General features: G+C 40.5%; 1 non-coding gene and 1 pseudogene across 1 annotated transcript; one reads left to right on the top strand and one right to left on the bottom strand.

The window, feature by feature from the left end:
- The window catches only part of LOC140184078 (uncharacterized), a 152,892-nt pseudogene that overhangs the window by 20,727 nt on the left and 104,265 nt on the right, over positions 1-27,900 (bottom strand).
- LOC112799300 (small nucleolar RNA R71) lies at positions 11,798-11,905 on the top strand. Its single transcript, XR_003200876.1, has one exon. It is a non-coding gene; the product is annotated as a small nucleolar RNA R71 (small nucleolar RNA).

The raw sequence follows: 27,900 nt of genomic DNA, 5'->3' as shown, positions 1-27,900 counted from the left end.
TTTATACCACAGGAGTACAACAGAGTGCAAAGAAAGAAATTAATTTCAGATGCCAAGTACTACCTATGGGATGAGCCATATCTCTTTAAGAGATGTGTAGACGAAATGATCCGAAGATGTGTACCCAGAGAAGAAGCACAGAGGATCCTGTGGCATTGCCATGGATCACAGTATGGGGGACATTTTGGAAGTGAGCGAACAGCCACTAAAGTCCTCCAATGTGGCTTCTATTGGCCTACTCTCTATAGAGATGCCCGAGAGTTTGTGCGTAACTGTGACAATTGCCAAAGAGCTGGTAACTTGCCTCACGGATATGCCATGCCTCAACAAGGGATACTAGAGATTGAATTGTTTGATGTATGGGGGATTGACTTCATGGGTCCATTCCCGCCATCATACTCAAACACTTACATTCTGGTGGCAGTGGACTATGTATCTAAGTGGGTAGAAGCAATTGCTACACCCACTAATGATACCAAGACCGTGCTGAAATTCCTCCAGAAACACATCTTCAGCAGGTTTGGTGTTCCCAGAGTACTAATCAGTGACGGGGGCACTCATTTCTGCAATAAACAGCTATACTCTGCTATGGTCCGATATGGAATTAGCCACAAAGTGGCAACTTCGTATCATCCACAGACAAATGGGCAAGCTGAAGTCTCTAACAGAGAGCTAAAAAATCCTAGAACGGACTGTGATAGCCCGAAGAAAGAATTGGGCAAAGAGTTTGGATGATGCTCTGTGGGCATACAGAACAGCATTCAAGACTCCTATAGGAACCTCTCCATACCAACTGGTGTATGGGAAGGCCTGTCATCTGCCCGTGGAACTGGAACATAAAGCCTACTGGGCAACCAGGTTCCTAAACATGGATGCTCAGTTAGCTGGTGAAAAAAGATTGCTCCAGCTAAATGAGCTAGAGGAGTTCAGACTCAATGCCTTTGAAAATGCAAAAATTTATAAGGAAAAGGCAAAGAAGTGGCATGACAAGAAGTTGTCATCCAGAGTCTTTGAGCCAGGACAAAAAGTTCTGCTCTTCAACTCTAGGCTCAGATTGTTCCCAGGAAAGCTTAAATCCCGGTGGAAGGGTCCGTATGTGATTACAGGAGTGTCACCATATGGATATGTTGAGCTCCAGGATACTGAGTCTAACAAAAATTTCATTGTTAATGGACAGAGGATCAAGCATTATCTTGAAGGCAATTTTGAGCAGGAATGCTCAAAACTGAGGCTGGAATGATCCTCAGTAAAGGTCCAGCTAAAGACAATAAAGAAGCGCTTGCTGGGAGGCAACCCAGTCATTAGCAGGTTATATGTTTTGTTTCTACAAGGGACAAGCATCAAAAATGAAGGAATTCACAGAGTTACAGAAGGATTCAGTGCAAAAAGCAGAGAAAAAGAGCTTACTGGTGAAAAAATGCCAGTAAGGGGTACTTTGGGCGTTAAACGCCAGAATGGGCACCATTCTGGGCGTTTAACGCCAGTAAAGGTGCCATTTTGGGCGTTAAACGCCAGAATGGGCACCATTCTGGGCGTTTAACGCCAGGTGTGCAGCCTCCTGGGCGTTTAGCAAAACGCCCAGTGACAAAGGGAATTCTGGCGTTTAACGCCAGCCAGGGCACCTGGCTGGGCGTTAAACGCCCACAGTGGCCAACAAATGGGCGTTAAACGCCAGAATGGTATCCATTCTGGGCGTTTAACGCCAGATAGGTGGGGACCAGAGATTTTGCTTTCTACTTAAAATGTTTTCAAACTTTCCTTTTTTGATCCATAATTTTCTACATAAACACATTTCAAACTTTCATCATTCACCTCCAAATTTTCAAAGATTAAAATCAATCTTCAAATCTCTCTTAAATCCATCCCAAATCTTCTTCAAAAATTCAAATTTCTCTCAAATTATCTCCATATCTTCTCAAATCTCCTTCAAAATTTTCAAAATCTCTCCCCCTCCCTTATAAATACATGTTCAGCCATCCCTTCCCCCACACCATTCGAATTTGCTCTCCTCCTCTTCCCCCCTCTTTCCTTTCTTTTGCTTGAGGACAAGCAAACCTCTAAGTTTGATGTGCTTTTCCGTGATCACTAAGCCAAGATTTATCAAGATCATGGCTCCTAAAGGAAAACAAACCAATTTAAGAGGAAAGAAAGAGAATAATCCAAAGAATCTTTGGAATCAAGAGAAGTTCTTAACCAAAGAACATGAAGACCATTATCACAAAATAATGGGTCTGAGGTCAGTGATCCCGGAAGTCAAATTCGATCTGAAAGAAGATGAATATCCGGGGATCCAAGAGCAAATTCGAAACAGATGATGGGAAGTTCTAACCAATCCTGAGATAAAGGTTGGAAGAAATATGGTTCAGGAATTCCACTCAAATCTGTGGCTGACAGATAAGCAGAGAATGACTGGAACTGCTTTCCATACTTACAGAACCATGGTCAGAGGGAAAGTTATTTACTTCCATCTAGACAAAATAAGAGAGATCTTCAAATTGCCTCAACTGCAAGATGATCCTGAATCCTTTAATAGGAGAATGGTGAGAGCAGATAAAGGGTTGGATCAAGTTCTAGAGGACATATGCCTCCCTTGAACTAAGTGGATAACCAATTCAAAAGGTGTCCCAAACCAACTCAAGAGGGGAGATCTCAAACCAATTGCAAGAGGTTGGCTAGACTTTATTGGGCGTTCCATATTGCCCACTAGCAACCGTTCTGAGGTCACTATCAAGAGAGCAGTGATGATTCATTGCATTATGCTTGGAAAAGAAGTGGAAGTTCATCATCTGATTGCTTGTGAGATCTACACAATTGCAAATAAGAATTCCACTGAAGCCAAACTAGCTTACCCAAGCTTGATCTCTTTGCTCTGTAAAGAGGCTGGGGTAAAGATGGGAGTAGATGAATTCATTCCCATTGAACATCTAATCACCAAGAAGTCAATGGAAGGACAAATGCAAGACAACTCTATCAAAAAGAGGGCGTAGGAGTTCCTCCCTGAATTTCCTGAAATTGGCTACTGGGCCAGCCTAGAAGCATCTATCACCAAGTTGCAAGAAACTATGGAGAAACTTAAGGAAGAATAGCAGAATCAGAACTGCATGCTCTGCAAATTGCTGAAGGAACAAGAGAAGCAGGGGCGTGAACTTCAAGAATTGTAACGCCAAAAATTCTCCCCTCAATTTGAGGGAACATCCACTTCTCAAAATCAAGGTTGTTGAGTCCTAACTCTGTGAAAACCTCTATCATTAGGAGCCTATTTAAATTTTTTGTTTTCTATTTTTTACTAGTCTCATCTTATATCTATTTTTGAGTCTTGTTCTTAATTCATAATTAATAAAATTTAAAATTCATGTCTTAAAGCTATGAATGTCTTATGAATCCATCACCTCTCCTAAATGAAAAGTGCTTTAATCACAAAAGAACAAGAAGTACAGGATTTCGAATTTATCTTTGAAACTAGTTGAATTAGTTTGATGTGGTGACAATACTTTTTGTTTTCTGAATGAATGCTTGAACAGTGCATATGTCTTTTGAATTTGTTGTTTTGAGAATGTTAAAATTGTTGGCTCTTGAAAGAATGAGGAAAAAGAAAACTATTATTGAGGATCTGAAAAATCATCAAATTGATTCTTGAAGCAAGAAAAAGCAGTGATTCAAAAAAAAAACGAAAAAAAAGAGAGAAGAAATAGAAGAAAAAGAAAGAAATAAAGTTGTGATACAAGGCAAAAAGAGTGTGCTTAATAACCATGGACACCTCTAATTGGGGACTCTAGCAAAGCTGCGTCACAATCTGAAAAGGTTCACCCAAGTATGTGTCTGTGGCATGAATGTATCCGGTGGTAATACTGGAAGACAGAGTGCTTTGGGCCACAGCCAAGACTCATACACTAGCTATGTTCAAGAATCATTATACTTAACTAGGAGAATCAATAACACTATCTGAGTTCTGAATTCTTATAGATGCCAATCATTCTGAACTTCAAAGGATAAAGTGAGATGCCAAAACTGTTCGGAAGCAAAAAGCTACTAGTCCCGCTCATCTAATTGGAACTAAGTTTCCTTGATATTTTGGAGTCTATAGTATATTCTCTTCTTTTTATCTTATTTGATTTTCAGTTGCTTGGGGACAAGCAACAATTTAAGTTTGGTGTTGTGATGAGCGGATAATTTGTACGCTTTTTGGCATTGTTTTTAGTATGTTTTTAGTATATTTTAATTAGTTTTTATTATATTTTTATTAGTTTTTAGTTAAAATTCACTTTTCTGGACTTTACTATGAGTTTGTGTGTTTTTCTATGATTTCAGGTATTTTCTGGCTGAAATTGAGGGTCCTGAGCAAAAATCTGATTCAGAGGCTGAAAAGGACTGCAGATGCTGTTGGATTCTGACCTCCCTGCACTCGAAGTGGATTATCTGGAGTTACAAAAGCCCAATTGGCGCGCTCTTAATGGCGTTGGAAAGTAGACATCCTGGGCTTTCCAGCAATGTATAATAGTTCATATTTTTCCCGAGATTTGATGGCCCAAACTGGGGTTGCAAATCAGCTTCAGAATTCCCAGCGTTTAACGCTGGAACTGGCATAAAAATTGGAGTTAAACGCCCAAACTGGCATAAAAGCTGGCGTTTAACTCCAGAAAAAGTCTCTACACATGAAAGCTTCAATGCTCAGCCCAAGCACACACTAAATGGACCCAGAAGTGGATTTTTACGTCATTTACTCATTTCTGTATACCTGATGAGCGGATAATTTGTACTCTTTTTGGCATTGTTTTTAGTATGTTTTTAGTATGATTTAGTTAGTTTTTAGTATATTTTTATTAGTTTTTAGTTAAAATTCACTTTTCTGGACTTTACTATGAGTTTGTGTGTTTTTCTATGATTTCATGTATTTTCTGGCTGAAATTGAGGGACCTGAGCAAAAATCTGATTTAGAGACCAAAAAGGACTGCAGATGCTGTTGGATTCTGACCTCCCTGCATTCGAACTGGATTTTCTGGAGCTACAGAAGCCCAATTGGCGCGCTCTCAACGGCGTTGGAAATTAGACATCCTGGGCTTTCCAGCAATATATGATAGTTTATACTTTGCCCAAGATTTGATGGCCCAAACCGGCGTTCAAAGTCACCCTCAAGAATTCCAGCGTTAAACGCCGGAACTGGCACGCAAATGGGAGTTAAACGCCCAAACTGGCACTAAAGCTGGCGTTTAACTCCAAGAAGAGTCTCTACACGAAAATGCTTCATTGCTCAGCCCAAGCACACACCAAGTGGGCCCGGAAGTGGATTTTTATGTCATTTACTCATCTCTGTAAACCTTAGGCTACTCGTTTTCTATAAGTAGGACCTTTTACTATTGTATTTTCATCTTCTGATCTTTGGAATCTTTTGATCTTTAGATCTTTTGATCACTTTGGGAGGCTGGCCTCACAGCCATGCCTAGACCTTGTTCTTATGTATTTTCAACGGTGGAGTGGTGTGCGAAATTGTGAACAATACTTTTTCACAACTCTCATAATCCCCGGTCATGAACCCCAAAAACTTGGTAGCTCAATACCATGGCATTACACAACTTCGCACAACTAACCAGCAAGTGCACTGGGTCGTCCAAGTAATAAACCTTACGCGAGTAAGGGTCGATCACACGGAGATTGTTAGTATTGAAGCAAGCTATGGTCATCTTGTAAATCTTAGTCAGGCAAACTCAAAGGGTAATGGTGATGAACGAAAATAACACAAAGGTAAAGATAGAGATACTTATGTAATTCATTGGTAGGAACTTCAGATAAGCGCATGAAGATGCCTTCCCTTCCGTCTCTCTGCTTTCCTACTGTCTTCATCCAATCCTTCTCATTCCTTTCCATGGCAAGCTTGTGTAGGGTTTCACCGTTGTCAATGGCTACCTCCCATCCTCTCAGTGAAAGCGATTGCATATGCTCTGTCACAGCATAGCGGAATTCAGCTGTCGGTTCTCGGTCAGGCCGGAATAAAATCCATTGATTCTTTTGCGTCTGTCACTAACGCCCCGCCTGCTAGGAGTTTGAAGCACGTCACAGTCATTCAGTCATTGAATCCTACTCAGAATACCACAGACAAGGTTAGACCTTCCGGATTCTCTTGAATGCTGCCATCAGTTCTCGCCTATACCACGAAGACTCTGATCTCACGGAATGGTTGGCTCGTTTGTCAGACGAGCACTCGGTTGTCAGGCAATCAACCATGCATCGTGCAATCAGGAATCCAAGAGATATTCACTAGAGCCTTGATCGCTTGTAGAACAAGAGTGGTTGTCAGTCACCTTGTTCATGGGTGAGAATGATCATGAGTGTCACGGATCATCACATTCATCAAGTTGAAGAACAAGTGATATCTTAGAACAAGAACAAGCGGATTTGAATGGAAGAACAATAGTAATTGCATTAATACTCGAGGTACAGCAGAGCTCCACACCTTAATCTATGGTGTGTAGAAACTCCACCGTTGAAAATACATAAGCATAAGGTCTAGGCATGGCCGAATGGCCAGCCTCCCAAAGAGGGTTCAATCATAAAAACATGATCAAAAGATCCAAAGATCGAAAGACTCCTTAATACAATAGTCAAAGGTCCTACTTATAGAAAACTAGTAGCCTAAGGTGTACAGAAATGAGTAAATGACATAAAAATCCACTTCCGGGCCCACTTGGTGTGTGCTTGGGCTGAGCAATGAAGCATTTTCGTGCAGAGACTCTTCTTGGAGTTAAACGCCAGCTTTAAAGCCAGTTTGGGCGTTTAACTCCCATTTGGGTGCCAGTTCCAGCGTTTAACGCTGGGATTTCTGAGGGTGACTTTGAACGCCAGTTTGGGCCATCAAATCTTGGGCAAAGTATGGACTATCATATATTGCTGGAAAGCCCAGGATGTCTACTTTCCAACGCCGCTGAGAGCGCGCCAATTGGGCTTCTGTAGCTCCAGAAAATCCACTTCGAATGCAGGGAGGTCAGAATCCAACAGCATCTGCAGTCCTTTTCAGTCTCTGAATCAGATTTTTGCTCAGGTCCCTCAATTTCAGCCAGAAAATACCTGAAATCACAGAAAAACACACAAACTCATAGTAAAGTCCAGAAAAGTGAATTTTAACTAAAAACTAATAAAAATATACTAAAAACTAACTATATCATACCAAAAACATACTAAAAACAATGCCAAAAAGCATACAAATTATCCGCTCATCACAACACCAAACTTAAATTGTTGCTTGTCCTCAAGCAACTGAAAGTCAAATAAGATAAAAAGAAGAGAATATGCAATGAATTCCAAAAACATCTATGAAGATCAGTATTAATTAGATGAGCGGGGCTTTTAGCTTTTTGCCTCTGAATAGTTTTGGCATCTCACTCTATCCTTTGAAATTCAGAATGGTTGGCTTCTTTAGGAACTTAGAATCCAGATAGTGTTAATGATTCTCCTAGTAAAGTATGATGATTCTTGAACAAAGCTACTTATTGAGTCTTGGCTGTGGCCCAAAGCACTCTGTCTTCCAGTATTACCACCGGATACATACATGCCACAGACACATAATTGGGTGAACCTTTTCAGATTGTGACTCAGCTTTGCTAAAGTCCCCAATTAGAGGTGTCCAGGATTCTTAAGCACACTCTTATTTGCCTTGGATCACAACTCTTATTTCTCTATTTTTTTCGTTTTTTTTTTCGTTTTCTTTTCTTTTTCTCTTTTTTTTCGATTTTTTTTTTCATTGCTTCAAGAATCATTTTAATGATTTTTCAGATCCTCAGTAACATGTCTCCTTTTTCATCATTCTTTCAAGAGCCAACATTCATAAACCACAAATTCAAGATACATATGCACTGTTTAAGCATACATTCAGAAAACAAAAACATTGCCACCACATCAAAATAATTAAACTGTTATAAAATTCAAAATTCATGCAATTCTTTCTTTTATCAATTAAGCACATTTTTATTTAAGAAAGGTGATGGATTCATAGGACATTCATAACTTTAAGGCATAGACACTAAGACACTAATGATCACAAGACAAAAATATGGATAAACATAAGCATAAAATTCGAAAAGCAGAAGAATAAAGAACAAGGAAATCAAAGAACGGGTCCACCTTAGTGATGGCGGCTCTTTCTTGCTCTTGAAGATCCTATGGAGTGCTTGAGCTCCTCAATGTCTCTTCCTTGTCTTTGTTGCTCCTCCCTCATGATTCTTTGATCTTCTCTAATTTCATGGAGGATGGTGGAGTGTTCTTGATGCTCCACCCTTAGTTGTCCCATGTTGGAACTCAACTCTCCTAGGGAGGTGTTTAATTGCTCCCAATAGTTTTGTGGAGGAAAGTGCATCCCTTGAGGAATCTCAGGGATCTCATGATGAGTGGGATCTCTTGTGTGCTCCATCCTCTTCTTAGTGATGGGCTTGTCCTCATCAATGGGGGTGTCTCCATCTATGTCAACTCCCACTGAATAACAGAGGTGACAAATGAGATGAGGAAAGGCTAACCTTGCCAAGGTAGAAGACTTGTCCGCCACCTTATAGAGTTCTTGGGCTATAACCTCATGAACCTCTATTTCTTCTCCAATCATGATGCTATGGATCATGATAGCCCGGTCTATGGTAACTTCGGACCGGTTGCTAGTGGGAATGATTGAGCGTTGTATGAACTCTAACCATCCTCTAGCCACGGGCTTGAGGTCATGCCTTCTTAATTGAACCGGCTTTCCTCTTGAATCTCTCTTCCATTGGGCGCCCTCTTCACATATGACTGTGAGGACTTGGTCCAACCTTTGATCAAAGTTGACCCTTCTAGTGTAAGGATGTTCATCTCCTTGCATCATAGGCAAGTTGAACGCCACCCTCACACTTTCCGGACTAAAATCCAAGTATTTCCCCCGAACCATAGTAAGATAATTCTTTGGATTCGGGTTCACACTTTGGTCATGGTTCTTGGTGATCCATGCATTGGCATAGAACTCTTGAACCATCAAGATTTCGACTTGTTGAATGGGGTTGGTAAGAACTTCCCAACCTCTTCTTCGGATCTCATGTCGGATCTCCGGATATTCACCCTTTTTGAGTGAAAAAGGGACCTCGGGGATCACCTTCTTCAAGTCCACAACTTCATAGAAATGGTCTTGATGCACCCTTGAGATGAATCTTTCCATCTCCCATGACTCGGAGGTGGAAGCTTTTGCCTTCCCTTTCCTCTTTCTAGAGGTTTCTCCGGCCTTGGATGCCATAAATGGTTATGGAAAAACAAAAAGCAATGCTTTTACCACACCAAACTTAAAATGTTTGCTCGTCCTCGAGCAAAAGAAGAAAGAAGAGAGTAGAAGAAGAAGAAATGAGGGGAAAGGGAATGGCTTTAAATTCGGCCAAAGGTGAGAGAGATGGTGTTTAAGGTATGTGAAAAAGAAGGAGTGAAGGAGGGTTTATATAGGAGAGGGGGAGAGGGATGTTCGGCCATTTGAGGGTGGGTTTGGGTGGGAAAGTGGTTTGGATTTGAATGGTGGGGTAGGTTGGGTTTTATGAAGGATGGATGTGAGTAGTGAAGAGAAAGATGGGATTTGATAGGTGAGGGGTTTTTTGGGGAAGAGGTGTTGAGGTGATTGGTGAAGAAGAGAGAGGGTGGTAGGGTAGGTGGGGATCCTGTGGGGTCCACAGATCCTGAGGTGTCAAGGAAAAGTCATCCCTGCACCAAATGGCATGCAAAACCACGTTTTGTGCCATTTCTGGCGTTAAACGCCGGGCTGGTGCCCATTTCTGGCGTTTAACGCCAGCATCTTGCCCTTCTCTGGCGTTTAACGCCAGTCTGGTGCCCCTTTCTGGCGTTAAACGCCCAGAATGGTGCCAGACTGGGCGTTAAACGCCCAACAGCTAACCTCACTGGCGTTTAAACGCCAGTGGGTGCGTCCTCCAGGGTGTGCTATTTTTCTTCCTGTTTTTCATTCTGTTTTCGCTTTTTTCATTAATTTTGTGACTTCTCATGATCATCAACCTACAAAAAAGATAAAATAACAAAAGAAAATAGTTAATTATAAAACATTGGGTTGCCTCCCAACAAGCGCTTCTTTAATGTCATTAGCTTGACAGAGGACTCTCAAGGAGCCTCACAGATTCTCAGAGCCATGTTGGAACCTCCCAACACCAAACTTAGAGTTTGAATGTGGGGGTTCAACACCAAACTTAGAGCTTGGTTGTGGCCTCCCAACACCAAACTTAGAGTTTGACTGTGGGGGCTCTGTTTGGCTCTGTTTTGAGAGATGCTCTTCATGCTTCCTCTCCATGATGATAGAGGGATATCCTTGAGCCTTAAACACCAAGGATTCTTCATTCACTTGAATGATCAACTCTCCTCTATCAACATCAATCACAGCCTTTGCTGTGGCTAGGAAGGGTCTGCCAAGGATGATGGATTCATCCATGCTCTTCCCAGTCTCTAGGACTATGAAATCAGTAGGGATGTAATGGTCTTCAACCTTAACCAAAACATCCTCTACAAGTCCATAGGCTTGTTTTCTTGAGTTGTCTGCCATCTCTAGTGAGATTTTTGCAGCTTGCACCTCAAAGATCCCTAGCTTCTCCATTACAGAGAGAGGCATGAGGTTTACACTTGACCCTAAGTCACACAAGGCCTTCTTGAAGGTCATGGTGCCTATGGTACAAGGTATAGAGAACTTCCCAGGATCTTGCCTCTTTTGAGGCAGTGTCTGCCTAGACAAGTCATCCAGTTCCTTGGTGAGCAAAGGGGGTTCATCCTCCCAAGTCTCATTTCCAAATAACTTGTCATTTAGCTTCATGATTGCTCCAAGGTATTTAGCAACTTGCTCTTCAGTGACATACTCATCCTCTTCAGAGGAAGAATACTCATCAGAGCTCATGAATGGCAGAAGTAAGTCCAATGGAATCTCTATGGTCTCATTTTGAGCCTCAGATTCCCATGGTTCCTCATTGGGGAACTCATTGGAGGTCAGTGGACGCCCAGTGAGGTCTTCCTCAGTGGCGTTCACTGCCTCTTCTTCCTCCCAGAATTCGGCCATGTTAATGGCTTTGCACTCTCCTTTTGGATTTTCTTCAGTATTGCTTGGAAGAGTACTTGAAGGGAGTTCAGTAATTTTCTTGCTCAGCTGACCTACTTGTCCTTCCAAATTTCTGATAGAGGACCTTGTTTCAGTCATGAAACTTTGAGTGGTTTTGATCAGATCAGAGACCATGGTAGCTAAGTCAGAGGTATTCTGCTTAGAGCTCTCTGTCTGTTGCTGAGAAGATGATGGAAAAGGTTTGCTATTGCTAAACCTGTTTCTTCCACCATTATTGTTATTGAAACCTTGTTGAGGTCTCTGTTGATCCTTCCATGAAAGATTTGGATGATTCCTCCATGAAGGGTTATAGGTGTTTCCATAGGATTCTCCCATGTAATTCACCTCTTCTATTGAAGGGTTCTCAGGATCATAAGCTTCTTCCTCAGATGAAGCTTCCTTAGTACTGCTTGGTGCATTTTGCATTCCAGACAGACTTTGAGAAATCATATTGACTTGTTGAGTCAATATTTTGTTCTGAGCCAATATGGCATTCAGAGTGTCAATCTCAAGAACTCCTTTCTTCTGACTAGTCCCATTGTTCACAGGATTTCTTTCAGAAGTGTACATGAATTGGTTATTTGCAACCATTTCAATCAGTTCTTGAGCTTCAGTAGGCGTCTTCTTCAGATGAAGAGATCCTCCAGAAGAGCTATCCAAAGACATCTTGGACAGTTCAGAGAGACCATCATAGAAAATACCTATGATGCTCCATTCAGAAAGCATATCAGAAGGACACTTTCTGATTAATTGTTTGTATCTTTCCCAAGCTTCATAGAGGGATTCTCCTTCCTTCTGTCTGAAGGTTTGGACTTCCACTCTAAGCTTACTCAATTTTTGAGGTGGAAAGAACTTTGCCAAGAAGGCATTGACTAGCTTTTCCCAAGAGTCCAGGCTTTCTTTAGGTTGAAAGTCCAACCATGTTCTAGCTCTGTCTCTTACAGCAAAAGGGAATAGCATAAGTCTGTAGACCTCAGGGTCAACCCCATTAGTCTTAACAGTGTCACAGATTTACAAGAATTCAGCTAAAAACTGATGAGGATCTTCCAATGGAAGTCCATGGAACTTGCAATTCTGTTGCATTAGAGAAACTAATTGAGGCTTAAGCTCAAAGTTGTTTGCTCTAATGGCAGGGATAGAGATGCTTCTCCCATAGAAGTCGGGAGTAGGTGCAGTAAAGTCACCCAGCACCTTCCTTGCATTGTTGGCATTGTTGTTGTTTTCGGCTGCCATGAGTTCTTCTTCTTTGAAGAATTCGGTCAGGTGCTCTAAAGAGAGTTGTGCTTTGGCTTCTCTGAGCTTTCTCTTCATGGTTCTTTCAGGTTCAGGATCTGCCTCAACAAGAATGCCTTTGTCTTTGCTCCTGCTCATAAGAAAGAGAAGAGAACAAGAAAATGTGGAATCCTCTATGTCACAGTATAGAGATTCCTTTAGGTGTCAGAGGAAAAGAAGAGTAGAAGACAGAAGTAGAAAATTCAAACTTATCAGAGAAGATGGAGTTCGAATTTTGCATTAAGGAATAGTGTTAGTCCATAAATAGAAGGATGTGAGAAGGAGGGAAGTAATTTTCGAAAATTAAGTGAAAAATTTTGAAAATATTTTTGAAAAACATTACTTAATTTTCGAAAATGAAAATGGAAAAGAAATCAAGTGATTTTTGAAAAAGCTTTTGAAATTAGAAATCAAAAAGATTTGATTGAAAACTATTTTGAAAAAGATGTGGTTAAGAAGATATGATTGATTTAAAAAAAATGTGATTGAGAAGATATGATTTGAAAAACATTTTAAAAAGATTTGATTTGAAAATTAAAAACTTGACTAACAAGAAAAGATATGATTCAAACATTAAACCTTTCTCAACAGAAAAGGTAACATACTTGAAATGTTGAATCAAATCATTAATTGATAGTAAGTATCTTTGAAAATGGAAAGAAATTGATTTTGAAAAAGATTTGATTAAAAAAATGATTTGAAAAAGATTTGATTTTGAAAAGTGGTGGACGAAATTGTGATCACATCAATATAGTATTAATATATTTATTGTAGGATTGTGGAACTTAGGATTTTTGGTATGAGTGGGCACAATTCCGTTCAACTGACCAGCAAGTGTACTGGGTCGTCCAAGTAATACCTTACGTGAGTAAGGGTCGAATCCACAGAGATTATTGGTTTGAAGCAATCAATATTTACTTTATTGATCTTAGTTAGGATGTCAACAAGGATTAATTTGGATTAAAAGTGAAATTACTGGAATTTGATAAAAGAGGGAACAATGTTACTTTGATTTGCAGTAATGGGAAACATGTTGGAGTTTTGGAGATGCTTTGTCCTCTGACTTCAACTCTTCCTTGAAATCCTCTTCTCACACGCAGGTTCCTTCCATGGCAAGCTCTATGTAGGGTGTCACCGTTGTCAGTGGCTACTTCCCATCCTCGCAGTGAAAACTATGCTCACGCACTCTGTCACAGTACGGCTAATCACCGGTTGGTTCCCGCTCCTACTGGAATAGAATCACTCTTTTGCGTCTGTCACTAACGCCCAGCAGGTTAAAGTTTGAAGCACGTCACAGTCATTCAATCCCGGAATCCTACTCGGAATACCACAGACAAGGTTTAGACTTTCCGGATTCTCATGAATGCTGCCATCAATCCGGCTTATACCACGAAGATTCTGTTGGGGAATCTAAGAGATATTCATTCAATCTGATGTAGAACGGAGGTGGTTGTCAGGCACACGTTCATGGGTTGAGGAAGGTGATGAGTGTCACGGATCATCACCTTCTCCACAGTTAAGCGCGAATAAACATCTTAGATAAGAACAAGCGTGTTTGAATGGAAAACAAAGGAATTGTATTAAATCATCGAGACGCTGCAGAGCTCCTCACCCCCAACAATGGAGTTTAGAGACTCATGCCGTCACAAAGTATGTAATTCAGATCTGAAAATGTCATGAGGTACAAGATATGTCTGTAAAAGTTGTTTAAATAGTAAACTAGTAACCTAGGTTTACAGAAAATGAATACACTAAGATAATTGGTGCAGAAATCCACTTCTGGGGCCCATTTGGTGTGTGCTGGGGCTGAGACCAAAGCTTTCCACGTGCAAAGGCCCTTCTTGGCGTCAAACTTCAGGTCATGACGTGTTTTGGGCGTTCAACTCCGGATAATGACGTTTTTCTGGCGTTTAACTCCAGACAGCAGCATGAACTTGGCGTTTAACGCCAAGTTACGTCGTCTATCCTCGCGCAAAGTATGGACTATTATATATTGCTGGAAAGCCCTGGATGTCTACTTTCCAACGCCGTTGAGAGCGCGCCAATTGGACTCCTGTAGCTCCAGAAAATCCATTTCGAGTGCAGGGAGGTCAGGATCCAACAGCATCAGCAGTCCTTTTTCAGCCTAAGTCAGATTTTTGCTCAGCTCCCTCAATTTCAGCCAGAAAATACCTGAAATCACAGAAAAACACACAAACTCATAGTAAAGTCCAGAAATATGATTTTTGCCTAAAAACTAATAATATTCTACTAAAAACTAACTGAAACATGCTAAAATCTACATGAAATTACCCCCAAAAAGCGTATAAAATATCCGCTCATCACAACACCAAACTTAAACTGTTGCTTGTCCTCAAGCAACTAGATGAATAAAATAGGTTCTAACAGAAATAAAGAAATAATAATATTCTCGAGTTCTAAATGAGGCTCAGATTCTTATTAGATGAGCGGGGCTTGTAGCTTTTTGTCTCTGAATAGTTTTGGCATCTCCCTGTATCTTTAAATTTTCAGAATGATTGGCATCCTTAGGAACTCAGAATTCAGATAGTATTGTTGACTCTCCTAGTGTAGTATGTTGATTCTTGAACACAGTCATTTTATGAGTCTTGGCTGTGGCCCTAAGCACTTTGTCTTCCAGTATTACCACCGGATACATAAATGCCACAGACACATAACTGGGTGAACCTTTTCAGATTATGACTCAGCTTTGCTAGAGTCCCCAGTCAGTGGTGTCCAGAGCTCTTAAGCACACTCTTTTGCTTTGGATCACGACTTTAACCACTCAGTCTCAAGCTTTTCACTTGGACCTTCATGACACAAGCACATGGTTAGGGACAGCTTGGTTTAGCCGCTTAGGCCTGGATTTTATTTCCTTGGGCCCTCCTATCCATTGATGCTCAAAGCCTTGGATCCCTTTTTTACTCTTGGCTAGTGCCCATGGCTTGTGAATATTGTGTTATCATTTTTTTTTTGAACTGCTTTTTCTTGCTTCAAGAATCAATTTCATGATTTTTCAGATCATCAACAATATTTTTCGTGTTCCTCATTCTTTCAGGAGCCAATATTCATCAAATTCAAAGTACATATTATGCACTGTTCAAGCATTCATTCAGAGAACAAAAAGTATTGCCACCACATATAATTAATTTTAAATTTTATTATTAAGAACTCGAAAAATATAAATTACTTCTTTATTCTAAAAGAAAATCTACTACTTTATTCATGCCTAATGATGATGAGAAAAATAAATTATAGCTTAATTGGAAATAAAATCAAAATAGACATACTAATTACTACTACTACTATATAACTTCTAAGGTAAAATCCTATAATAATACTATCACAGAGTTAAAGCTGGAATTAGAACTTAACAACCTGTATTTTGGGAAGTGGATGTTCCTCTAGTCTGTGGGGTGCCTTCAAGAATTAATTTCTGACGCTTTAGCTCCCTTAAGTTCACATCCTTGCTCTTCCTGTTCTCTTAGGTGCCATGATCTTAATGAGTTAGCTCAGTGATCATGGCAAATCACACCAAACTTAGAGGTTTGCTTGTCCTCAAGCAAAAGAAAGGAAAGGAGAGGAGTAGAAGGAAAGGCATTTTTCAAATAAAGATAAGATGAGTTGAAAAAGATATGAGAAGAAATTAAAAATATTTGAAAAAGAATTGGATTGGAAAAAGATTTATGTTTATGAATTAAGATACATTTGATATTTTTGAAAAAGGGATTTTAGAAATTAGGGTTCTTTAGAAAACCAATTTGATTTTGAAGGATGACATTTTGAAACATGTTTATGCAAGAAATCATGAATTGAAACTTAAAAATTTTGAAAAATTATGAAGAAAAACGAATTGTACCTCCTCCCAGCATCCTGGCGTTAAACGCCCACATGGTGCATGGTTTGGGCGTTTAACGCCCACATGTTGCTTCTCCTGGGCGTTCAACGCCCATGTGATGCTTCTTTCTGGCGTTGAACGCCAGGAAGTCCTTCTTTACTGGGCGTTTTTCTAAACGCCCAGAATGCTAGCAGATTGGCGTTAAACGCCCAGAAGGTTACCCTTACTGGCGTTAAACGCCCAGTGGGTGCTTCTTTTGGGCGTTCAACGCCCAAAATGTTTCTCACTGGCTTTTTCACGCCAGTGAGCTTCCAAATTTTCCTGTAACTCTGTGACTTCAACCAATTGCTATTTCACCTTTTGAAGATACTGTAGCATCTACCTGTAAAACGAATAAAATTAAATTTTGTGATTGGCTGGGTTGCCTCCCAGCAAGCGCTTCTTTAATGTCATTAGCTGGACTATTACTGAGCTTTTAATCAAGTCTCAGTTTTGAGCATTCTTGCTCAAAATTGCCTTCAAGATAATGTTTAACTCTCTGTCCATTAACAATGAACCTTTTGTTAGATTCATTATCCTGAAGCTCTACGTATCCATATGGTGATACACTTGTAATTACATATGGACCTCTCCACCCGGATTTTAATTTCCCAGGGAATAATTTGAGCCTAGAATTGAATAACAGAACTTTCTGCCCTGGCTCAAAGACTCTGGATGACAATTTCTTATCATGCCATCTTTTTGCTTTCTATTTGTAAATTTTTGCATTCTCGAAAGCATTGAGTCTAAATTCCTCTAGCTCATTCAGTTGGAGCAATCGTTTTTCTCCAGCTAACTTGGCATCAAGGTTTAGGAATCTGGTTGCCCAGTAGGCCTTGTGTTCCAGTTCCACTGGCAAGTGACATGCCTTTCCATACACAAGCTGGTATGGAGAGGTCCCTATGGGGGTCTTGAATGCTGTTCTGTATGCCCACAGAGCATCATCCAAGCTTCTTGCCCAATCCTTTCTACGGTTAATTACAGTCCGTTCCAGGATTCTTTTAAGTTCTCTATTTGAGACTTCAGCTTGCCCATTAGTTTGTGGGTGATATGGAGTAGCCACCCTGTGGTTGACTCCATAACGTACCAGAGCAGAATAAAGCTGTTTATTACAGAAATGAGTGCCCCCATCACTGATTAACACTCTAGGGACACCAAATCTGCTGAAGATATGTTTCTGGAGGAACTTTAACACTGTTTTAGTGTCATTAGTGGGTGTTGCAATAGCCTCCACCCATTTGGATACATAATCCACTGCCACCAGAATATAGGTGTTTGAGTATGATGGTGGGAAAGGTCCCATGAAGTCAATGCCCCATACATCAAACAACTCAATCTCCAAGATTTCTTGTTGAGGCATGGCATAACTGTAAGGCAGGTTGCCTGATCTTTGGCAACTATCACAGTTAAGCACAAATGCTCGGGAATCTTTATAGAGAGTAGGCCAGTAGAAGCCACTTTGGAGGACTCTTGTGGCTGTTCGTTCACTTCCAAAATGTCCTCCATACTGTGATCCATGGCAATGCCAAAGGATCTTCTGTGCTTCTTCTTTAGGCACACATCTACGGATTACTCCGTCTGCACATCTCTTAAAGAGATATGGTTCATCCCAAAGATAGTACTTTGCATTTGTGATTAATTTCTTTGATTGCACCTTACTGTACTCTTTGGGTATGAATCTTACTGCCTTGTAGTTTGCAATGTCTGCAAACCATGGCACTTCCTGGACGGCTAGTAGTTGCTCATCCGGAAAGGTTTCAGAAATTTCAGTGAGAGGGGGGGACGCCCCTTCCACTGGTTCTATTCGGGACAGGTGATCTGCTACTTGATTTTCTGTCCCTTTTTTGTCTCTTATTTCTATATCAAACTCTTGCAGAAGCAACACCCATCTAATGAGTCTGGGTTTTGAATCCTGTTTTGTGAGTAGATATTTAAGAGCAGCATGATCAGTGTACACAATCACTTTTGATCCTACTAAGTAGGATCTGAATTTGTCAATGGCGTAAACCACTGCAAGTAGCTCTTTTTCTGTGGTTGTGTAATTCTTCTGTGCATCATTTAGCACACGGCTGGCATAGTAAATGACATGCAGAAGCTTGTCATGCCTTTGTCCCAACACTGCACCAATGGCATGGTCACTGGCATCACACATCAGTTCAAATGGTAATGTCCAGTCTGGTGCAGAGATGATTGGTGCTGTAACCAATTTAGCCTTTAGAGTCTCAAATGCCTGCAGACACTCTTCATCAAAGATGAATGGCGTGTCTGCAGCTAGCAGGTTGCTCAGAGGTTTGGCGATTTTTGAAAAATCCTTTATAAACCTCCTATAGAACCCTGCATGTCCCAGAAAGCTTCTGATTGCCTTAACATTAGCAGGTGGTGGTAATTTTTCAATTACTTCTACCTTAGCTTGGTCCACCTCTATCCCCTTGTTCGAAATTTTGTGCCCAAGAACAATTCCTTCAGTCACCATAAAGTGACATTTTTCCCAGTTTAAAACCAGGTTAGTCTCTTGGCATCTTTTCAGAACAAGTGCTAAATGGTTAAGGCAGGAGCTGAATGAGTCTCCAAATACTGAAAAGTCATCCATGAAGACTTCCAGAAATTTTTCCACCATATCAGAGAAAATTGAGAGCATGCACCTCTGAAAGGTTGCAGGTGCATTGCACAGGCCAAATGGCATCCTTCTGTATGCAAATACTCCAGATGGACATGTGAAGGCCGTTTTCTCCTGATCCTGGGGATCTACTGCAATTTGATTGTAACCTGAATATCCATCCAGGAAGCAGTAGTATTCATGACCTGCTAGTCTTTCTAGCATCTGGTCTATGAATGGTAAAGGAAAATGATCCTTTCTGGTGGCTGTGTTGAGTCTTCTGTAATCAATGCACATGCGCCACCCTGTAACTGTTCTTGTAGGAACCAGTTCATTTTTTTCATTATGAACCACTGTCATGCCACCCTTCTTAGGGACAACTTGGACAGGGCTCACCCAGGGGCTGTCAGAAATAGGATAAATGATCCCAGCCTCTAGTAATTTAGTGACCTCTTTTTGCACCACTTCTTTCATAGCTGGGTTCAGCCGCCTTTGTGGTTGAACCAATGGCTTGGCGTCATCTTCCAACAAGATTTTGTGCATGCATCTGGCTGGGCTAATGCCCTTAAGATCACTAATGGACCACCCAAGAGCTGTCTTGTGTGTCCTTAGCACTTGAATTAGTGCTTCCTCTTCCTGTGGCTCTAAGGTAGAGCTTATAATTACAGGAAAGGTTTCACCTTCTCCCAGAAATGCATATTTCAGGGATGGTGGTAATGGTTTGAGCTCGGGTTTTGGAGGTTTCTCCTCTTCTTGAGGGATTTTCAGAGGTTCTATTATCTTCTCTGATTCCTCCAAATCAGGCTGAACATCTTTAAAGATGTCCTCCAGCTCTGATTCGAGACTCTCAGCCATATTGACCTCTCTTACCAGAGAATCAATAAGATCAACACTCATGCAGTCATTTGGGGTGTCTGGATGTTGCATGGCTTTAACAACATTCAACTTGAACTCCTCCTCATTGACTCTCAAGGTCACTTCCCCTTTTTGGACATCAATGAGGGTTCGGCCAGTTGCTAGGAAAGGTCTTCCTAGAATGAGAGTTGCACTCTTGTGCTCCTCCATTTCCAGCACCACAAAGTCAGTAGGAAAGGCAAATGGCCCAACCTTGACAATCATGTCTTCAATCACGCCTGATGGGTATTTAATGGAGCCATCAGCAAGTTGAAGACATATCCTGGTTGGTTTGATTTCTTCAGTCAAACCAAGCTTTCTGATAGTAGATGCAGGTATTAGGTTGATACTTGCCCCAAGATCGCATAAAGCTTGCTTGGTACAAATACCTTCTAATGTGCATGGTATCATAAAGCTCCCAGGATCTTTAAGCTTCTCAGGTAAGCTTTTCAGAATGACTGCACTGCATTCTTCAGTGAGGTAAACTTTTTCAGTTTCCCTCCAATCCTTCTTATGACTTAATATCTCTTTCATGAACTTAGCATAAGAAGGTATTTGCTCAAGTGCTTCTGCAAACGGAATCTTTATTTCAAGAGTTCTGAGATAGTCTGCAAAGCGGGCAAATTGCTTATCCTGTTCCGCTTGGCGGAGTTTTTGAGGATAAGGCATTTTGGCTTTGTATTCCTCAACTTTAGTTGCTGCAGGTTTATTACCTACAGAAGTGGGTTGGGAAGCCTTTTTAGAAGGATTGTTATCAGCACTTGTATGTGACTGATCACCCACTGGCGTTTGAATACCAGGGGTGGAAGCTGGGGTGGCGTTAAACGCCACCTCCCTGCTTGTTTCTGGCGTTTGAACGCCAGAACCATGTTTCTTTTGGGCGTTCAACGCCAGATCCATGCTTGTTTCTGGCGTTGAACGCCAGGAATGAGCATGGTTTGGGCGTTCAGCACCAGCTTTGTCCCTTTCTGGGCTCTGCTTGTCCTCAGAGGGATTTTTAGTAGCCATTTGTTCGTCTCCTGTCTTCTTGCTACTTTGAAGTGAGGTATTTAATGTTTTCCCACTTCTTAATTGAACTGCTTGGCATTCTTCTGTTATTTGTCTTGACAGTTGCTTTTCTGTCTGCTTTAATTGTACTTCCATGTTCCTGTTAGCCATTCTTGTTTCCTGTAATATTTCCTTGAATTCGGCTAGCTGCTGAGTTAGAAAATCTAATTGCTGATTGAATTTATTAGCCTGATCCACCGGACTGAGTTTTGCAGTTACTGTTTTAGCTTCTTCTTTCACGGAAGATTCACTGTTCAGATACAGATGCTGATTTCTGGCAACTGTATCAATAAGCTCTTGAGCTTCTTCAATTGTTTTTCTCATGTGTATAGATCCACCAGCTGAGTGGTCTAGAGAAATCTGAGCTTTTTCTGTAAGCCCATAGTAAAAGATGTCTAATTGCACCCATTCTGAAAACATTTCAGAGGGACATTTTCTTAGCATCTCTCTGTATCTCTCCCAGGCATCATAAAGGGATTCATTATCTCCTTGTTTGAAGCCTTGGATGCTTAGCCTTAGCTGTGTCATCCGTTTGGGAGGGAAATAGTGATTCAGGAATTTTTCTGACAGCTGTTTCCATGTTTTTATGCTGTTCTTAGGCTGGTTGTTTAACCACCTCTTAGCTTGATCTTTCACAGCAAATGGAAACAGTAATAATCTGTAGACATCCTGATCCACTTCCTTATCATGTACTGTATCAGCAATTTACAGAAATTGTGCCAGAAACTCTGTAGGTTCTTCATGTGGAAGACCAGAATATTGGCAGTTTTGCTGCACCATGATAATGAGCTGAGGATTCAGCTCAAAGCTACTAACTCCAATGGAGGGTATACAAATACTACTCCCATATGAAGCAGTAGTGGGGTTAGCATATGACCCCAGAGTCCTCTTGGACTGATCACTCCCATTTAATTCCATAATGGAATAAAAGAGATGATATGTATGTTGCTATTATCTGTGTTATAATAATGGAATAAATAAAAATAGAATTTGTAAAAATATTTTGAAAGTACTTTGTGAAAATTTTTGAAAAATTTGAAATTGAAATTTGGATTTTATATTAAAAATTTCGAAAAAGTAGTTTTTAAAATTGGTTAGAAAACAATTTTTTTTTTTTTGAATTTTGAATTTTATAAAGAAAGAGAAAAACACACAAGAGATACAAGACTTAAAATTTTTAGATCTAGTGCTCCTTATTTTCGAAAATTTTTGGAGGGAAAACACCAAGGAACACCAAACTTAAAAATTTTTAAGATCAAGACACAAGAAAAACTCAAGAACACCTTGAAGATTCACAAGAACACCAAGAACAAAAGGAAGAACACCAAACTTAAAATTTTTAGAAAACTTTAAGAAAATTTTCGAAAATTATAAAAATTAATAATAAAACACCAAACTTGGAGTTTGGCACAAGATTAAATCAAGAAAAATTATTTTTGAAAAAGATTTTTAAAAGTATTGGTGCTCCCTTGTCAAGAATATGACCCTTCTATTCTAGCCAAATGGGCAGAAAAGGTAACAATTGTTCTGGCAGGTATATTCTTTTTGAAAGACTAATGCTTTGGATTAGTAAAAGAAAAACAAGAAAAGATACAGAACAAGAAAAACTCAAGATCAAACAAGAAAAATAAACAAGAACAACTTGAAAATCAATGAAGAACAAAGACACAAGTCGAAAATTTTAAAGAAAAATATGAGACATGCAATTGACACCAAACTTAGAACAAGACACTAAAACTCACGAAAATTAAGAATAAAAACGCAAAATAAATTATTCCTAATCTAAGAAATAAAATAAACCTTCAATTGTCCAAACTCAATAATCCCCGGCAATGGCGCCAAAAACTTGGTGGACGAAATTGTGATCACATCAATATAGTATTAATATATTTATTGTAGGATTGTGGAACTTAGGATTTTTGGTATGAGTGGGCACAATTCCGTTCAACTGACCAGCAAGTGTACTGGGTCGTCCAAGTAATACCTTACGTGAGTAAGGGTCGAATCCACAGAGATTATTGGTTTGAAGCAATCAATATTTACTTTATTGATCTTAGTTAGGATGTCAACAAGGATTAATTTGGATTAAAAGTGAAATTACTGGAATTTGATAAAAGAGGGAACAATGTTACTTTGATTTGCAGTAATGGGAAACATGTTGGAGTTTTGGAGATGCTTTGTCCTCTGACTTCAACTCTTCCTTGAAATCCTCTTCTCACACGCAGGTTCCTTCCATGGCAAGCTCTATGTAGGGTGTCACCGTTGTCAGTGGCTACTTCCCATCCTCGCAGTGAAAACTATGCTCACGCACTCTGTCACAGTACGGCTAATCACCGGTTGGTTCCCGCTCCTACTGGAATAGAATCACTCTTTTGCGTCTGTCACTAACGCCCAGCAGGTTAAAGTTTGAAGCACGTCACAGTCATTCAATCCCGGAATCCTACTCGGAATACCACAGACAAGGTTTAGACTTTCCGGATTCTCATGAATGCTGCCATCAATCCGGCTTATACCACGAAGATTCTGTTGGGAATCTAAGAGATATTCATTCAATCTGATGTAGAACGGAGGTGGTTGTCAGGCACACGTTCATGGGTTGAGGAAGGTGATGAGTGTCACGGATCATCACCTTCTCCACAGTTAAGCGCGAATAAACATCTTAGATAAGAACAAGCGTGTTTGAATGGAAAACAAAGGAATTGTATTAAATCATCGAGACGCTGCAGAGCTCCTCACCCCCAACAATGGAGTTTAGAGACTCATGCCGTCACAAAGTATGTAATTCAGATCTGAAAATGTCATGAGGTACAAGATATGTCTGTAAAAGTTGTTTAAATAGTAAACTAGTAACCTAGGTTTACAGAAAATGAATACACTAAGATAATTGGTGCAGAAATCCACTTCTGGGGCCCATTTGGTGTGTGCTGGGGCTGAGACCAAAGCTTTCCACGTGCAAAGGCCCTTCTTGGCGTCAAACTTCAGGTCATGACGTGTTTTGGGCGTTCAACTCCGGATAATGACGTTTTTCTGGCGTTTAACTCAGACAGCAGCATGAACTTGGCGTTTAACGCCAAGTTACGTCGTCTATCCTCGCGCAAAGTATGGACTATTATATATTGCTGGAAAGCCCTGGATGTCTACTTTCCAACGCCGTTGAGAGCGCGCCAATTGGACTCCTGTAGCTCCAGAAAATCCATTTCGAGTGCAGGGAGGTCAGGATCCAACAGCATCAGCAGTCCTTTTTCAGCCTAAGTCAGATTTTTGCTCAGCTCCCTCAATTTCAGCCAGAAAATACCTGAAATCACAGAAAAACACACAAACTCATAGTAAAGTCCAGAAATATGATTTTTGCCTAAAAACTAATAATATTCTACTAAAAACTAACTGAAACATGCTAAAATCTACATGAAATTACCCCCAAAAAGCGTATAAAATATCCGCTCATCAAAAAGATTTTGAAAACTTAGAAAAAATTTGATTTGAAAACAAAATCTTCCCCCTCTAGCCATCCTGGCGTTAAACGCCCAGAATGGTGCACATTCTGGCGTTTAACGCCCAAAATATTACCCTTTTGGGCGTTAAACGCCCAACCAGGTATCCTGGCTGGCGTTTAAACGCCAGTCTGTCCTTCTTCACTGGGCGTTTTGAACGCCCAGTTTTTTCTGTGCAATTCCTCTGCTGTATGTTCTGAATCTTCAATTCTCTGTATTATTGACTTGAGAAGACACAAATTAAAAATATTTTTGGATTTTTAATAATAAGGAAAAATCAAAATGCAACAAGAATCAAATAACAATGCATGCAAGACACCAAACTTAGCAGTTTGTATACTACTGACACTAACAAAATGAGAATGCATATGAGACACACAAAACACTCAAGTCAATAGAATTCAAAGATCAGAGCAAGTAAATCATCAAGAACATCTTGAAGATAACTAAGACATATGAATGCATGCAATTGACACCAAACTTATGATGAGACACTAGACTCAAACAAGAAATATTTTTGGATTTTATGATTTTGTAAATTTTTTTTGTGTTTTTCGAAATTTAAGTGGAAAAAGGTATCAAAATTCTTAATGAGAATTCCAGGAATCAGTTGCAATGCTAGTCTAAGACTCCGGTCCAGGAATTAGACATGGCTTCATAGCCAGCCAAGCTTTCAAAGAAAGCTTCGGTCTAAAACACTAGACATGGCCAAAGGCCAGCCAAGCCTTAGCAGATCACTGCTCCAAAAGCAAGATTGATAAGAAATCAACAAGCTCTTGTGGTGATAAGTTGAAACCTCAGTCCAATGAGATTAGACATGGCTTCTCAGCCAGCCAGATTTCAACAAATCATCATGAAACTCTAGAATTCATCTTCAAGAATTTGAAAAAAATAAATACCTAATCTAAGCAACAAGATGAACCGTCAGTTGTCAAACTTGAACAATCCCTGCAATAACGCCAAAACTTGGTGTTGTTGCCGGATTTGGCACTGATGTTACCAAAAGCTTGCTCAAACTTGAACAATCCCGGCAACGGCGCCAAAAACTTGGTGCGCGAAATTGTGAACAATACTTTTCACAACTCTTATAATCCCCGGTCATGAACCCCAAAAACTTGGTAGCTCAATACCATGGCATTACACAACTTCACACAACTAACCAGCAAGTGCACTGGGTCGTCCAAGTAATAAACCTTACGCGAGTAAGGGTCGATCCCACGGAGATTGTTAGTATTGAAGCAAGCTATGGTCATCTTGTAAATCTTAGTCAGGCAAACTCAAAGGGTAATGGTGATGAACGAAAATAACACAAAGGTAAAGATAGAGATACTTATGTAATTCATTGGTAGGAACTTCAGATAAGCGCATGAAGATGCCTTCCCTTCCGTCTCTCTGCTTTCCTACTGTCTTCATCCAATCCTTCTCATTCCTTTCCATGGCAAGCTTGTGTAGGGTTTCACCGTTGTCAATGGCTACCTCCCATCCTCTCAGTGAAAGCGATTGCATATGCTCTGTCACAGCATAGCGGAATTCAGCTGTCGGTTCTCGTCAGGCCGGAATAAATCCATTGATTCTTTTGCATCTGTCACTAACGCCCCGCCTGCTAGGAGTTTGAAGCACGTCACAGTCATTCAGTCATTGAATCCTACTCAGAATACCACAGACAAGGTTAGACCTTCCGGATTCTCTTGAATGCTGCCATCAGTTCTCGCCTATACCACGAAGACTCTGATCTCACGGAATGGTTGGCTCGTTTGTCAGACGAGCACTCGGTTGTCAGGCGATCAACCATGCATCGTGCAATCAGGAATCCAAGAGATATTCACTAGAGCCTTGATCGCTTGTAGAACAAGAGTGGTTGTCAGTCACCTTGTTCATGGGTGAGAATGATGATGAGTGTCACGGATCATCACATTCATCAAGTTGAAGAACAAGTGATATCATAGAACAAGAACAAGCAGATTTGAATGGAAGAACAATAGTAATTGCATTAATACTCGAGGTACAGCAGAGCTCCACACCTTAATCTATGGTGTGTAGAAACTCCACCGTTGAAAATACATAAGCATAAGGTCTAGGCATGGCCGAATGGCCAGCCTCCCAAAGAGGGTTCAATCATAAAAACATGATCAAAAGATCAAAGATCGAAAGACTCCTAATACAATAGTCAAAGGTCCTACTTATAGAAAACTAGTAGCCTAAGGTGTACAGAAATGAGTAAATGACATAAAAATCCACTTCCGGGCCCACTTGGTGTGTGCTTGGGCTGAGCAATGAAGCATTTTCGTGCAGAGACTCTTCTTGGAGTTAAACGCCAGCTTTAGTGCCAGTTTGGGCGTTTAACTCCCATTTGGGTGCCAGTTCCAGCGTTTAACGCTGGGATTTCTGAGGGTGACTTTGAACGCCGGTTTGGGCCATCAAATCTTGGGCAAAGTATGAACTATCATATATTGCTGGAAAGCCCAGGATGTCTACTTTCCAACGCCGCTGAGAGAGCGCCAATTGGACTTCTGTAGCTCCAGAAAATCCACTTCGAATGCAGGGAGGTCAGAATCCAACAGCATCTGTAGTCCTTTTCAGTCTCTGAATCAGATTTTGCTCAGGTCCCTCAATTTCAGCCAGAAAATACCTGAAATCACAGAAAAACACACAAACTCATAGTAAAGTCCAGAAAAGTGAATTTTAACTAAAAACTAAATAAAAATATACTAAAAACTAACTATATCATACCAAAAACATACTAAAAACAATGCCAAAAAGCATACAAATTATCCGCTCATCATGGAGCTTCTACACACCATAGATTAAGGTGTGGAGCTCTGCTGTACCTCGAGTATTAATGCAATTACTATTGTTCTTCCATTCAATTCCGCTTGTTCTTGTTCAAAGATATCACTTGTTCTTCAACTTGATGAATGTGATGATCCGTGACACTCATCATCATTCTCACCTATGAACGTGTGACAGACAACAACCTCTGTTCTACCTTCGATTGAGTGAATATCTCTTGGATTTCTGATTGCACGATGCATGGTTGATCGCCTGACAACCGAGTGCTCGTCTGACAAACGAGCCAACCATTCCGTGAGATCAGAGTCTTCGTGGTATAGGCTAGAACTGATGGCGGCATTCAAGAGAATCCGGAAGGTCTAACCTTGTCTGTGGTATTCTGAGTAGGATTCAATGATTGAATGACTGTGACGTGCTTCAAACTCCTAGCAGGCGGGGCGTTAGTGACAGACGCAAAAGAATCGATGGATTCTATTCCGGCCTGACGAGAACCGACAGCTGATTACCCATGCTGTGACAAAGCATAGGCAAACATTTTCACTGAGAGGATGGGAGGTAGCCATTGACAACGGTGAAACCCTACACAAGCTTGCCATGGAAAGGAGTAAGAAGGATTGGATGAAGACAGTAGGAAAGCAGAGAGACGGAAGGGAAGGCATCTTCATGCGCTTATCTGAAGTTCCTACCAATGAATTACATAAGTACCTCTATCTCTATCTTTACCTTTTTGTTATTTTCATTCATCACCATATCCATATGAGTTTGCCTGACTAAGATTTACAAGATGACCATAGCTTGCTTCATACTAACAATCTCCGTGGGATCGACCTTACTCGCGTAAGGTTATTACTTGGACGAC

The sequence above is a fragment of the Arachis hypogaea genome, chromosome 4 (assembly GCF_003086295.3).
Source record: "Arachis hypogaea cultivar Tifrunner chromosome 4, arahy.Tifrunner.gnm2.J5K5, whole genome shotgun sequence".
Taxonomy (NCBI): domain Eukaryota; kingdom Viridiplantae; phylum Streptophyta; class Magnoliopsida; order Fabales; family Fabaceae; genus Arachis; species Arachis hypogaea.
This window is presented reverse-complemented; position numbering and strand designations above follow the sequence as displayed.